The following is a 15,432-nucleotide window of genomic DNA, read 5'->3' as shown; positions in this document are numbered from 1 at the left end:
AAAAGTGCCATAAAAACTCTTTTGTATTAAGAATAATATTCTGGGAAATGTGTATGTAAAATGTCTAAAAAATAATATTTTAGTACAGTTAAAAATTATACTTGCTGAGCTGCATGATGTGAAACTCAAAAAACGTTATTACATTTTGAAAAATTCCCAAAATCCGAAGTGTGGCCCAAAATGACCTGTGTTTGGGGCCACTGATGAAATCTGTAAGATATGCAGTGAAAATAAAAACTGTAGTTAACTTCGCCAATTAATTTAGTAAGGTTCAAATAATATCAAATAACTATAATAGACAAATTTGAACATGTACATTTTCAATTTTATTTGAACGAAAGGTCAAAGCCATGTGTGGGAGGGATGAAGGGATTGATAACACTCCAACTCCACGTAACGAAAAGTTTTGTTTGCTTTTTTGAAAAAAAAATTATATACACTTATTAAGTTGTTTACATTGAAACGTTTCTTGTTTGTCAGCATTTAATTTAGATTTTTTTGGGTTTAAATTTTTAATACAAAATAAAAGAAAATACTATCAGTTTTACTTTTATTAATAAAAAAAAAATTGATGATCTTGAAATAAGATTCGTTTATTCTCTAATATGAACGCGAGAAGCTTAATGAGTCATTCAATTTTAAAATACTTGAGCTGACATAGCAATTCGAACGCAGAGAAAAGTGACATGAATGAATCAAACGGCAAATCCTTATCCTCTTATATTTAAAGTTAATATTTTTTTTATTTTATTTTTACTGACATCATTGGTTTGTTTGACCCGTGAAAATAATTTTGTTTTTATTTTTTCTTTGTGACTAAAACTAAGTAAAACTTAGTAGTTTCATTTAACTTACGAATTCTATTTTAATATTATAAGATCGTATTCAAATTGTGTATATTGATGTGTTAAATTCAAAAGAAAAAACAATAAATGAATTAATAAATAAATACAAGTGTCCCCCTCGTTACGATGGAATGCCTCATATATATTTTTATCTTTGTTGTTTGGTTAATTGTCTAATGTTAAAAACTAACAGAGACTATCAATTCCATTCTCCGACGTTCCAATGACAATTCTTGTGATTTAAAACCTTCAATATATTCTTGTTAACAGTGCATAATACTGATTAAAAAGATCTGAAAGTTCTTCTGTGATTTAACGAAGTAACGAAAATCTGATCTAAAATTTTCGTACAACATAACCAAAAATCACCCAATCATTTTGTGATATTTTATCTTAATCCCTTAAATTTATACCTGTGAGCATAATTCACAGCACTCTAATCAAAATAGAATACAGACTTAAATTTCTTAAAGTTTAATCCATTGGAAAATTGTCATTGTTATAATGTTCGTAGGCTGGTTGGTTGACATTGTTATTTTACTCAGATAATATTATGGTGGTAAGTTATTATGTTAATCTCGTTCGGAATGCTTATAATTTGAACTGAGTTTTCACATTATTAACAGAACAAACAAAAAATTGTCTCAATCCCAATTGGAGTTTGACCTGATCTGGCATAAAACCGTCATTAACTTCCCTACGCATTTAAAATATTTTGAAAACAAGCTTATCAAAACAAAAGAACCAATATTGTTACCTACATAAATAGCTCCGGTAATCTTAAACTGTCATCTATTCATTGAAGTGTGCTTCTCTGAAATGTTTGAACAATTTTTCCGACAAAAACTAAAACTTGGTCATAAAAATCTTATTTTAGTATGAGTTTCTTCTGTCATCAACTGAAATGTTAAAAATCAAATGTTTAAGTGCTCATTATTGTTTACGAGGATGTGTATCTTGGGGCTCTTTTAATAAACTGATAAACTAGCCACAAAATCGACCCCACACAGCGACTGACAACAGAAAATTTACAAAAAAGCTTGATTTTACAAACAGAATCTAACAGTTAACAAATTTTCAAATTAACAAAAAACTCCCGTAGAAAATATTTGATGCTAGTAAAATCATTGTGCCTAATTATTATTTTTATATTTCTAAAAAGATCAACGGATACCTAAGTCAACAGATGTACTAGTTATTTATTCAAATCACTATACCATCTGCCCCATGCTGATATCTTTGAAACTCACAGCAAGAATTCTAAACAATTAATTATGTTAATTTTGAGGCTCAATTTGTGATATATAAACACTCTAGAGACGAAACAAGCTTATACGATACTTTGACACGTAAAAAAACCCAAATGCCTATATGAAAACTCGTTGCTAAAAAATCAAATAATAATTTTTCATTTTCCATTTCACAATCAACTGATTTATTCGAGACAGATTGAGGTCTACAAGCAATCATACATCAGACAACTCTTCTGACGTCCAAACGATGTCAAAAGGCTATCGATGAAATGTCTGTTGACAATATTTCAATTGGAAAACCATTTAGAAAACACACTATTCCAGTGTCACAGGTCAGATTTTAACAAAAAAGAACACAGTGACATGCTCAACGACAACAACGAAAAACACTCATTCCAAGGCACCCGCAGCAATGGTCAATAGGTATTGAACAAATGTTCGGCCATTACACAAACGGGGTGACAAAAAGGGCAAATTTTTTCGACAACACTTCTATGAATTTTTATAGAAAATTAGAAAAGCAACAAAGAACAGGGATGACGCAGCATGACACCTAGAAATAAAATCACAACGAAAGATAAACCAACGTGGATATTATTATAGATAGATGAATGATGAAAAACAAATCAAGTTCGTACCTCAGCTCTTTTGTTTCGTATATTTGTATACTTTTCCTCCACATTGATTGAAAAAAGTACTGTTTGTGGGACACGATGACCATCTCCATGTATTGAGGTGCGATGAGAGGGGTCATACAAATGCGCCTACGGTTAGTTTGGCACGAGCCATGAAGATAATCTGTTTTGGTTGAAGCTAAGTTTTTTTATAATTATGTATATGAACACATTGCATTGGCTCAAATATTTTATTTTGAATGCACGAACTTTATTTTTTTTTTAATTCTTCTTTATATCAAAATGTATAAATAATATATATTTTAATATTAATATTTAATATAATAAAAGAAATGACGTTTGAAAAAGTCAATGACATATAAATTAATCCTATTAAAAGCGTAACGAGAAAAAAGATTCTTTAGATTTTACTTACATTTTTTGTTTTGTTTTTTTTTTTTTTTTTAAATTTGTTTTGTAATGACAAAATACAAATTTTAGTGTTAGTCGTTTTAATAAGCGGATTAGTGTAAATTCGAAGTTTATTTGATTGGGGGAGTTGGCTAAATACGCAAGATCAAAGTTTTCATTAGCTGAAGATAGTATAAAATATCGATTTAAAAAAGCTGAATGGATTTTAAATTTAAATGAAACTTTTCAATTCCGAGTTTTTATTTCATGTTAAACTATGTAAGAATCTATGCTTATTTTATGTTTTTTATTAAAATAAAATGCACGACTAAGTCGCACGAACTTCCTCTAAGAATGTTTATTAAAAAGATAAACATAAATCACGTAAAAAATTTTCATACTTGAATTTCTCTTTAAAAAAATAAAATTTTTTCAGCACATGCGCATTGAGTACCAAATTATGTGCTCGAGAAATGGAAATATGTATATGAAAAACAAAAAAAAAGTGTTACAAAATCTCGGAAAATATTTAGGAAAGTGGGGTACTTCATTCAAACAAGTTGAGAACTTAATTATTCAAGATAATTTTACAAAAACTAATTTTTTTCGGAATAGTAGGGCATTTATTGTTTCCAAAAATTGTGAAGCACTTTAATTTTGGAATACCAACTTAATTAGCACTTAGTTAGCACCAAAAGATTTTAAAAAAAACCCTGATCTAGCTTGATGACTTCGTTTTGGAAATGTTTTTGAATATTTTTCAGTTGCATATGCTTTATGTAAATTTTCAGCCTTTTATTTTGGCTAGGATCAGAATAAAAAATAACTTGAAAAAAAAATGTTAATTCCAAATAATTTGACATGAGAAACAACAATTTAAATAAAAATATAAATTCTAACAAACAGGTACACTTCCAACAATGATGTTCTTAATACCATCGCAGTTTCGATTCAATTTAGTTCTACTTTTTTTAAAACAACTTGTCATGTGACTCAGATAATTTGCTTAAAATCTCCCGCAACAGCATTTTATTCAAATTTAAAATAGTAAATAACCAGATAAATATCAGAAGATTAATATGACTCATTTTTAAATCGTGCAAACTCAAATAGACATAGACTCCCAATGAAGAAGCTAAAGACTCAAAGTTTTTAACACTGAATACAAAATTTATATTAATATATGCATAAATTTGCTAACATTTATGTTATTTAAATAATTATGATAATATGTATTTGAATTCTCTTAAACACCGTGTTAAGGAAAAGAAAATTAAATTAATAACACTTTCAATTTATTATGTGATAAAAAATTTTGATAGAATATGATTTTAAAGTGAATCCAATTGATTTTGAAATCAGTTTAGAATACAAAATTGGAATATTGTTAGTAAAGGTGGGTAAAATTTTGTAAAAGCAAGAATTGTTGCTAAAGAATTTTTATTAAGCTTGGAAATAATGTACTAAGCTGCATTTAAAACTTACAGGAATCGAAAAAATAACTTCCTTCACCATTTTGGGTTTCAGTGCTGTTGTCGCTGGTTGCTCTGGGAGCATTTGGAAGTTAGCTTCTGGAGTCGTTGAAGAAAGATTTATCTCAGTTCTTGCTATTTTAACGGTATTATAACTATGGGAGAAACTGCAGTATTATTGAAGTTAAATTTACAATAAAATATTATTTGCATATACATTAGGAAGACCAAAGAAGCCCGATTTAACATAAGAAAAATAAATTGTTGTTTTTTTTTTTAATATCGCATACAAAGTTTATAAACAAAAATTTAATGCACCGTGAAAATATAGCTATAAAAATAAAAGAAAAATCGTTTTAATTTTTTTTCACATTGAACGACTGTAATTTTAAATATTCTACTACAACATTTTCAAACCTAGATTTTTTTGACTGAAAAAAACTGTAAACTCAATTTTTAATTATTGTGGTGGTACTAGAAAAGATTTTCTAGGAAAATGCAGCATTTTTCGTACTGGGATTGAAGTATTGATTAGCTACTAAAGTCACCGCTGAAGTCAACAGATAAGTGTGTTGTTCTCTTTTTCCTTTCTATTTGCTTAAAAAAATAACAATTTTTGTGTGTCTTGCAACTAGAAGTTATTTCCTCCCAATTTTGACTCTATAAATATTGTTGGGTAAAAAGATTGTTTGTGTCTACACATAACAAAGCGTTTTTTCCAAAGTTTTGTATTTTATTTTGATAAAATTAATGAATTCCCATTAAAGTATTTCTTCTCTTATCCAAAGTGTTAAAACCCGCTATATAATATATCTTATATTAGTACGCCATTAATCTTAAATTATTTTCCGTGTTTTTCTCCTTCAATATATTTCCTCACTGAGGGAAAAATTTTTGTTGAAGCGAGGCGACATCTGTGTTACACATGGTATCCTTATCCTTATTGTGAATAGTTATCAGGTGTCACACAAGTTTTTCTCTGAGTGTATTGAGTATCCAACATAAAAGCCACTCGCGCTCTCATAGATATACCTAATTTGTTTGCTATGAAATTTGATAGGTGCCGCGCGCCGATTGGCTTGTTGCAATTTGTTACCTATACGTTGGCGCAAGTCTTTTAAGCGGCGCGCGGCGCCGTTTCGCCCGAACAAATCTATTAATTTAGTTTTTTTTTTACCGATCCATGAATAAAATAAGCTTCGCCTTTCAAGAGTGTTCTCTATACATAAAGAAATATTTCTGAAAGGAAACTCTCTTTTAATCGTAAATTTAATTCATTTGCACATTGCACTTAATAAATAAAATCCGCCCCAACTACAAATCAGCCGTAAATGTATTCCTGTCAACTTCGGCGGTTTCTTCTCCATCATTCGGTCTGTTGAAGGAGAGGAGGCTTGCATTTGTTGCCTTAAGAGTATCAAATAACAGTCTTTCCAGCCTTTTGCACGTTTTAAGTCGTTATTAAGTCTTTTGTGTCGATTTTGGAGACTCAGCCTAGTTATGGACCATGTGCAGCGGGTGTAATCTCAGATTGTTTATGTGCTCCTCCGTCTGGAATGAGTAAAAAGCTGAAAAAAAAAAAAAAATAAATAAGCATCGCAGATCGAGGTGGTAACTTCATTTATGGTAATGAGTGCAAAAGTAAAGTATTTGCAAGCGTACTTTATGCGAACTTTGTTCGAAAACCACAGGACTAAAACTCTAAGTTAATCAAATATTCATGAAATTTTACGCATTTCATATGGCTCGGTCATAAAATTTTGAATGAAAAGTATAAAGGATACAATGAAATGAGTGTTACAAGGTTACAAGAGCAATGTCACTATGAATGGTGGTTTCTAAGAAAATTTCATTTTGACAACACTATGAGCGAGTAATAGTACAGCCATGGTGATTTATATAGGTATGGGTGGTTTTTTTCAAAAAGTTTGTTAGAAATAATACATATCCATTTTTCGAAGAAGGAGGACATGTTTGAACTGATTTGCAGGGCATGAACCGGATAAAACTTTGTTTTGACATAAGCATCCGTTTGCTTCTGTCTTTTAAAGTTGGGGCCTTTAATCCGTTTTCATGAGTCTTAAGTTTTACATAATGTCGCTCGGAAATAGGTTCAACTTTGTCGAAATTGAGTTTTTTCGACATTTTTAAGTTCCATAAAACTTAAACGTGCATTAAAAGACGGTTTAAAGAGATACTATCTACTCAAAAACTCACATTTTCAGGACATATTATAAATAGATGAATATAAAACTAGATTTTTTTGTATAGATCACACAAAAACCTATCTTTGTGTCATCCATTTTTTTAATGACGAAAATCTAAAGTACCTACCTACCTCGTTTCTTTTTTTGATAAGAAAACAAATTAAAAGTAAATTCTTACGCTTGTAATAAAACCGTTGAGAAATCTTATTATTTGTGCTCTATTTTATAAAACGGATTTTCTGGGCGCGCATTCAATTGAAAAGTCTTTTTTTTTTAACAGAAATTTCTTCTCTTGTGTTATTCCTGGTGTTAATTAAAATGCCCCAATATTTTGTACATCGATCCAAATTTTTTTAAATCCTTTTATGATTTGAAAACAATATTGATTCTTGACAATTGACACTCAAAGCCGTTTATCAGCCTAAATCAGATAAAAACGAACATTCGTATATGATTGTAGTTGCTTATAATATAACAAAAGCCAATGACTTGTCACGTGACTTGGCTACCTGTCAGATAAAAATACATTGAGGTCTTTTTTCCTAGGCATGAGTATGACAAAAGGTTGAATAAAGAAAAAGACAATACCAATGGCATGTCTTTGGGTCCACCACCACCACAGCAGCTGTGCCGATAGTAATCTCTATTTGGGAAAACTGTCACTTTTACCTCTACACTGTTTGGACAGCTTCCGTTGACATGGTACTTATGACACACAAAACAGGTACTAATCCACCAACGATTCAAGTCGATAAATCTCTAAGAAATTTTCGACTTATTTCAAATTGCATAGGCATTGGTCTTTAGGGAGTATAGATACATAGCTGGAAAGATATCTTCAAAGCCCTTCATCTCGGCAGCAATAAAACGCACAACACACCTCATGATGCACCATAAGTGATCTTAGGAAACTGATCAGGGAATCAAGATAAGATGAAATTAAAAAGATGCCACAAAGATCCACACGCAAGCTTAGCACTGGAACAGGAGGTGAAGACTATACGATGACGATGGTGATGATGACGGTGACGCGAATGCTTCCAGTGTTGAACGTCTGATTTGCGACTGCCGGTCGTCATTACTGCCACCATGATCCTTTATCACTGTGAATAATCTCATCACTTTGTGTGCGCATTCCTGCGTCCTTTTCGTCCTGCGTGTCGCTTCATTATTTTAAAATCGTTGCACAGTGGTGACACTATATAAAACAGGGTCAGGTATTTAACCGAAGTTTTGAGTTTGTACATATCACCAAGTTTGAATATCAGTCCTGCAATGTTATGAAGAAAGTTTACCAACATTTGTACCTATTTAAGTGTGAAATTTCACGCATATTCCTCTTTTCTTTATATGGTCAGTGGCGTATCCAGAAATAAATGGAGGGGGCTGTAAAATGTTTGAAAAATTTTGTACAGGGTAAATGTACGAAAAATGTTTCTCTCTTATTTATTCATCTTTTATTGAGAGTGCTTCTCGACAGCTTCGTATTACTGTTTCATGCGTTCATGCGAAATTCTTGTGTCACAAACATTTTACATAAACAGCAAGGAGTTGATCCATCCTTAAAAAAACAATTTATTTCGTTCAAACTTTGTCATATGCTGAATTCAAAACTGTTTATAGATTTATTCCTATCACGTGTAGTTTTTGAGCTATACTGATCACTATTTTCGATATGAACATCCATGTTCCGCAATTTGACCCAAAGTGAATTGAAATCACTTTTCAATTTCATGTGAAATAAAATATCATATTCTTCATTTCAATTGATTTCGAAAACTGCGAACTTGCATCGAACTGTCAAAACTGAAGGATCGTCCATTTTTATTTGTTTCTGAATTTAAATTATTACTGCTTTGAACATCTTGAAACATTATAAAACAATAAAATTATAAGCTTTGATAATATTTTGTCCAAAAATTGCAGATTCATTGAAAAAGGCACAAATTTCACTAACAGAAACAAAGTGAATTAAATTCGATCCGAAAATCTAATAAGTGAAAAATGGAGAACACCAAATTTCACTTTCGGCAAGTGAATGCGCAAAAAGTGAAATGCAGAAAAGACTTGAAAACTAATTTTCAATCAAATTCTTTTTGATGTTTAATCCGAAACATATATTTTTTCGTAATACGTTTCTTTTTTAATCCAAATCAGAAGTGCAAACTGGAATTTGTTTAAAGATTATTTATGTTGACCACTAAGATTTTGAGTTATCAAAAATTTATATTTCTAATAGCTTTGAGAAATATATTATTTTTGAAAAAAAGTAAATATACTCAGGACGATAAAATACGGTGTTTTGAGATTGCCTAAGAAGAAGAACGGTGATGTTATTCGACGTACGAATTATACTAAAAAAATTTAGAACTGAAGATATTACAATTTAAAAGCAACAAAACAGGGTTTTTCAGAGAAAAATAACAAAGAAAAATAAACACATTTTCTCGACTGTTGTTTGTTTATTTCTTTTTGAACAAAAGCCTCGATTTTTGTTTGTCATTTTGCTCTGAAAACGTCTGTTTTTTTGCATTCAAATTAAAATATCTTCCGTTCTAATTTCAACTTTGGAAATTTTTATACATTTTTAAAAACTGCAGTAACACGGAAAGTTTTCAAAATAATAAACCAGTGCCACAACATATAAATTTCGTTCAGGGTGTTGCTCTGAAATAAAAGAAAGAAATTGAGTTTTTATAAAACATGGAACTGTTAACTAATTTGCAGCAAAATGGCGTGTGAAATAAAAAATATTTTGATTAATTAATTATTTCTTTTTATTAGGCAATGTTTTCGTAAAAGAATTGTAAAAAACAAAAATCAATTATGAGCAGAGGAAGCAAAATACTGTTGCAAAGTCGGGATTTTTCGAACTTTTACAAAAACTGCATTAAATCGAAAACCGTAAGGATTTGGGATGAACAAGTTACCAAATTCTGAGAGCCCTAAAGTTGGCCTATCAGCATATTTCGTTTGATAAATTACTTTTGCAACACCCTGTATAATACAGTCAAATAAGGAGAAAAAAGGGGTAAATCTCGGAATGAATGCTAGTAGAAATTTTTTTTGCTCAATATCTTCCTTTTGTCATTCTATAACATATCTCAAAAGTCTAGAAAAATCTCATGTCCGCTTGTCGCGATTTCAAGGTCAAATCGCGAAATGGAGATTTTCAAAATTAGCAAAAATAGGCTATGGTATTATATACACATATGATACATGATTTCAAGGTATTTTTTAATGCTGATTCCAAAAAATCTAAAATCAAGACTATCTGACGTCTCTGGAAAAAGTTATACGGGTTTTTCATCTGTCAACTCATATTATTATAACAGTTGCAAACTTACTGCCGAAAAACCCTTAAAAGTTATGGTAGATGAACCAAATTTTGCATGAAGATTTTAGAATCCATCATTATTAATAATCAAAACAATCCATTACAAAAAATATATATACCTACGAAATAATGGTATTTTTTGATGGAGGGGCAAATTTTAGGATATGCACTAAAGAAGATTCTTGTTCATCTTAGGAATAAGTGCTAATAGGCATTTTCATTTTAATCTTTGTTTGGATATTTTTTAACTACCCTCAAAAATCTAAAAAATCTCATGTCCTAATTTTCTTGGTTTGAAGATAAGGTGCAGATTTGAAAAAATTGAAAAACTACTCTTCAGATATTTGTGTCAGATCAACATGAATAAGGTACATTACTTTTCAGGGATGGTCATATTGATTTGACTGTGGGTTTTGTTGGAATCAGCGTTAAAAAATACCTTGAAATGATATGGGTTATGTTGGTATACATATAAGAATCTAAAGTTTTCTTATTATTTTTTTTTAAATCTGCACCTAACTTAGTTTAACCTGGGAAATTAGAACTTGTGGACATGAGATTTTTTTAGATTTTTGACATAAGTTATAGAATATCCAAACAAAGATAGAAACAAAAAAATTAACCTATTACCACTAATTCCAAGATTGTAGCAGGATGTTTTTTAGTGCACATCCCAAAATTTCCTCTTTTCTCAAAAAATACCATTTTGTCATAGATATAAATGTTTTTTTGCATTGCATTGTTTTGATTCTTAATGATAATGGATATGAAAACCCTCATGCAAAATATGATTCCGCTACCATTACTTTTAAGGGTTTTTAGGTAGTAAGTTAGCAACTGTTATAATAATATGGGTTGAAAGATGAAAAACAGGTATAACTTTTTTCAGAGACGTCAGATTGCCTTGATTTTTTGGAATAAGCATTAAAAAATACCTTGAAATCATGTATCATTTGTGTATATAATACCATAGCCTATTTTTGCTAATTTTGAAAATCTCCATTTCGCGATTTGACCTTGAAATCGCGACAAGCGGACATGAGATTTTTCTAGACTTTTGAGATATGTTATAGAATGGCAAAAGGAAGATATTGAGCAAAAAAAATTTCTACTAACATTCATTCCGAGGTTAAACCCTTATTTGACTGGATTAATAAAGCAAATTATTTTTATAAGAACCTTAAAAAATATAATTATAAGCTAAATTTAAAACTTTTTTCGTTTCCGTAACTTTTTGGCATCACTGTTTTAGCTACCTCGTGTCACCGCATTACGTATATCCTCTTTGGTAAATGAGTTTGCGTTCTGATCTCCAGTTAAGATCTCCTCACCGATATTGAAGCTTGGGCTTGGGGAAGGGTGGTATACGAACGCAGGGTGGTTGTTTGAACGCAGCCTAAGTATCTGTATCAGCATCTGCATCCGTATCTTATGGTCAAAATGCATTTGCCACTATGACGATATGACGTGGAGTATCTTTGATTTTAAAATCAGTTAAGGCATGGGCGACCACACTACTGCTGCGGCGCGGCGTGCAGCACTGTGCTGCTGTTAGTGCTGTTTTTGTACGCGTTATCTCTTCGGTCGTCCGTGTTGTCGTCTTAATTATTGCGTTAATGAGTTTTTCTCTCTTTTAAATAGACACCGAGATAACAATCTTTGATATGAAAATGTAAAAATTTATTACTTAGTTGTTTTGCAACTCCAACAACAACACCCTGTTGGGGAGGGGGAATAAATGAAATTGGAGTAATGAGGTGGTTTTATGTTTTTCCATACATTTATATTACTACATAAGATTTATTACTTTTAAGAATCATAAAACAAGATCTTAAAAATTTATAGACATTTTCATACGTTCTTATTAGTTGTAAAATGCCAATGTCAATATAAGGTCCATAGGTATAAGACGACATGTAAAAATATTAAAATGATTTTTTTTTTCAGAGTATGCATCCATGTTTGAATTGCTTTGGCGAATCAACAAGAAAAAACAGTTAAGCTGATCTTAAAATAATTAGGAAGTTTTTGAGCCAAGAAATCAAACTGTGGATGCACCATTGTTCATCAAAATGGTGAATCTAATTTCAACGGTACAATGAATTCGAACATCAAAAACCACTTCTAAAAAGAAGGGTCCATCAGCGTAATGCAGTAATGCATACAAACAAATTTTAGGTCTGTAAAGCCGGTTTACGGACGATGATTTTACGTGATAACGTCGTCAGAAAACAGGTTGTGTGCTTTTGTTTAAAATGAGTCAATTGAAGCGTTTACATTTTTCAAACAATCATAATTTACAAAAAAAAGCTAAAAAAAAAATACATTTTTTATTTTTTCATTACCTATATTAATTTTTTTATTTTAAAAGCTAAAAAAAAAAAAATTATGCAATTTAAAAGCCAAGTATTTCTTCTTAAGAATAAAAACATTTTTAAATTTTTACAATGCGCAAAAAGTATAAAAATCATTGAAAACAATCATTTTCATCAAAAAAAGCAAAAAAAAAAACGTGAATTTTTATCTTCTCCTTCCTATAAAAAATTGTATACCATTTGAAAGCTTATTGTCTTACCTCAAAATATATGTATCAGGTCTATGAGACATCTATAAAAAGAGCTAGAATTTTTTGAACTCGATCAAATTTCATTAAAAAAAGCAAAAAAACATTTTTATATCCTCACGCTATTGAATCAATTTTTTTGTTTGGCAATTCATACAAAATTGTATACCATGTGAAAGCTTATTATTTTACCTTTCATATGACGTTAAATCTCATTTCAAAGATGCCTACAAGAGAAGTTAGAATTTTTAAAAATTAACCATGTCGAATTTCCAGACTGAGATTACGGTACTTCCCGCACTGGTGGCTGTTCGGGGGGCAACAGATCTCCACTGGTGTTTTGAGGTTTTTCGCAAGTTTCTTGAATTAACATTATGTAGCTTGTAGTTAGCCTATCGTTATGTGTGATATACCAAATGAAAGGTAATTGTATCAGGATACTCATAAAATGCTTAATAAAATTTCTATCTGTTCTTGGTCAAAAGTTATAACCTGTTGAATTCTAAAATTTTATTTTACCGTTAGCTCAAAATTGTGTTTAAGAAAATGATTGAAACTTCGCACACATATAGTCATGGTCTATCATTGCTCGATATACTTTATCCCTGTATCTATTAAAAATAAAAAACGATGAAAATTGGTTAAAAACGGTCAAAAAACGTGTTTTAAAAAAAATTGTTTCTTCCGTTATTCAGTCAAAATTCACTAAACGATTCCAATTTTTTTTAACATGTCCTTTAAGTTTGAGATTTTTTGAACGCCCCAAAAAAAAAAAGGCTAAAAATCAAAAACTATCCTAAAATACCCCTAAAAAACAAGGTGTTTTTCAAAAATTCCCTCATCATTCACCTGGTACCTTTAGATTTGTCAAAAAAAATTTCCCCTACCCAAAATCATCATTTTTTCATAGCGCCAACACGTGTACAACGTTCAACAAACGTTGTAGCTTAGTTTCAAATTTTTTTAGAATTTTTTCTTAAATGCAGTTATATTAGTTTTATTAGTTTTATCTATCTATAACAAAAAAATCAACTCTCTACGATTTCGCGTTTAGATTTTAGCCCAAACTTCATCTTTCCGTTTTACCCCTGTTTACCCTATTAAATGACGGAATTTTTAAAAATCCTTCATTTGAATTAAGCTTTAGGTTATTATCTTTCAAATAAGCTATAGAAGATTTTTGTACCTCTAATAGTTTATTTTTAATTGAAATTTTTTGCCGCACTGCGAAAGTGCGAGAGTGGAACGGGAGAAAATGGCGTCACTTTTTTTGTGGTGGCTGCCATGCTTCATCGATTTATAAGACGTTATCACGTCAAAAAAAAACAGAAATAAAATAGTAGAATAAATTGAGGACCTTGCATCATATAGGGGTAGGTCCATATGCACAATGGGGGGCAGATCCAAACTTGAAATAAGGGAGTAATTATGTACTAATAATTTTTTTATTCAACCTAAAATTGACTAAAAAATGTGAAAATATGCATGTTTCTTAATAGCATGTCATTTTAAGACATTTGTCAAATAATGAGTGAATTTTCTTTTTAATTTCCCACAAAAATTAAATTTGGACTTGCCTCCTTCTCATGCAAGGTCCTCAACAACCTAATTGTATTGTATGAATTTTTTTTATTATTTATTAACATAATTATTTATACATATGTACATCAACACTTTTGAACAGCAGTATTAATTTCGTTGTAATAAATACATAATGTAGTGTTTGCCGAACTAGAACTCGCTTAAATGAAACACGTCGGTTGTGAATCTGAATGACAACTAACTTTATAGTGCGCTGTCATGAGTCATGACAATTAGTGTTGATGTTGATACACTAGTGACTAGTGATGTAAAGTATAGGGGAAGTGGGGGCAAGACCGCCCACTTAGTGTTTGACTGTCTTAAAAACCAATAAAAACATCTTTTAACCCTTTCGAACCCTAGCTATGAAAATCAATATTAAAAAATGTTTTTTCAGTATTATCGTATCATAAACATCACAACTAAAAAATATGAATAGGAAAAAGTTATTTTCCAAAATAATAAATAGCAAAACTAATGTGTTACTCTCATGTTACATGTAAGTAACATGCACTGCCTATGACCACCAAAAAAAGTCGGACAACTGAGAAAATAACTTTTTATAGAACAATAATATATGCTACTTCTTCTAAGCCAAAAAGCAAAACACTTTCTGGATTAACTTTTTTTATATCTTTTTTTCAAACTATGACCATATATAAAAAAAAAATTTTTTGCAAAAAAAAAGAAAAAATTTGAAATTCAGTTCCTCTTTCGTGATATTTGACTAAATTTTTGTAATAATTCAGTAACTAGGCATCATTATCTTTCAATTGAGCCATCGAAACCTAAAAAAAATTTTTTTTTGGAATATTTTTTACGAATTTTTAAAAATATGTTACATGAGGGTAACGCTGGGTCCGAAAGGGTTGAATAGAATAAAGTTTTTATTCATTAAGTTTAATGTTTTTTGCATAAACTCTCATTATTTAAAAAAAAAAAAAAAAAATACTGAACAAAAGATAATACGTTTTGAAAAAAACATTAAACAAAAAACCGTCTTGCCCCCACATGGGGGTAAGACCGCCCTATAAAATTTTGTTGGTAGAAAGACCGTTTCTATTGTTTTAAATGCAGCCTATTTGTAATAATAACACAATTATGCTATATTTTCATTAGTTCTCACTCCAGCACAAACTTGTTGGTACC

General features: G+C 30.4%; 1 long non-coding RNA gene across 1 annotated transcript; it reads right to left on the bottom strand.

Annotated features, from left to right (window-relative positions):
* Nucleotides 1–4,401: 4,401 nt before the first annotated feature.
* Nucleotides 4,402–5,006, bottom strand: LOC129913019 (uncharacterized). Its single transcript, XR_008771963.1, has 2 exons — nucleotides 4,813–5,006; nucleotides 4,402–4,750 (listed from the first exon to the last, which is right to left on the bottom strand). It is a non-coding gene; the product is annotated as an uncharacterized LOC129913019 (long non-coding RNA).
* Between the last annotated feature and the right edge of the window lie 10,426 nt (nucleotides 5,007–15,432).

The sequence above is a fragment of the Episyrphus balteatus genome, chromosome 3, assembly GCF_945859705.1.
Source record: "Episyrphus balteatus chromosome 3, idEpiBalt1.1, whole genome shotgun sequence".
NCBI classification, from domain to species: Eukaryota; Metazoa; Arthropoda; class Insecta; order Diptera; family Syrphidae; genus Episyrphus; species Episyrphus balteatus.
This window is presented reverse-complemented; position numbering and strand designations above follow the sequence as displayed.